Source organism: Cryptotermes secundus, unplaced genomic scaffold, assembly GCF_002891405.2.
Source record: "Cryptotermes secundus unplaced genomic scaffold, Csec_1.0 C38139176, whole genome shotgun sequence".
NCBI classification, from domain to species: domain Eukaryota; kingdom Metazoa; phylum Arthropoda; class Insecta; order Blattodea; family Kalotermitidae; genus Cryptotermes; species Cryptotermes secundus.
The window spans coordinates 1-745 of NW_019769012.1; the positions used below are offsets into that span (position 1 = coordinate 1).

Consider the following 745-nt stretch of genomic DNA (forward strand, 5'->3'; position numbering starts at 1 on the left):
ATCGGCCGGGAATCGAACCCGGGCCGCCCGCGTGGCAGGCGAGCATTCTACCACTGAACCACCGATGCGAACGAATTATACGGCAACTGCCTGCTATTAAAAATTTCAGATCATTGTAAACCTTATTTTAGAAAACAGCCCGTTCTATTTGTACGAAGACTTTCCCCACATGTTCATTATAGACTATACTGCATTACACAGTGTAATCTCAAAAAAGATGACCAAAGATTGTAAATGAGCCTCGATATCTCGAGCTGCCCAAACCAATCATTAATCTCAACGTATCCGAGCTTCTCACAGCCACTATTTTACCATGAATACGGAGGCAGCACGTTCTTCGGAAACGATGGTAATGATGTACCAAGGTACACTGCGTCACACCCAGGAAGCTGGTAATATTTCGGAGGAACATCGCCTCCATCTTCAGGGTCGGCTTATGCTACCCTGAAAATGGAGGCGATATGCTCCTCCGAAACATCGGTTGGCTTCCAGTGGACTACACGGCGTTATGTCCCAGGAGAGAGCAGTACTCAGCACATAGACACCGCTGTGAGAACCTATAATCCAACAAAGTTGACGTCACACTCGCAATGAACAAATGTTAACATATGTTGGGACAGAAAGAGAGTAATGGGGTCCCTGATATAGATATGCCACACAAATATAGAAGAATTTCAACGGGAGAAAACATAAAAAAAAATTGGAGGCGCCGGGTATCGATCCCGGTACCTCTCGCATGCTAAGC

General features: G+C 45.9%; 1 non-coding gene across 1 annotated transcript; it reads right to left on the bottom strand.

Moving 5' to 3' along the window:
• On the bottom strand, nt 1–66 carry Trnag-gcc. Its single transcript has one exon. It is a non-coding gene; the product is annotated as a tRNA-Gly (tRNA).
• Between the last annotated feature and the right edge of the window lie 679 nt (nt 67–745).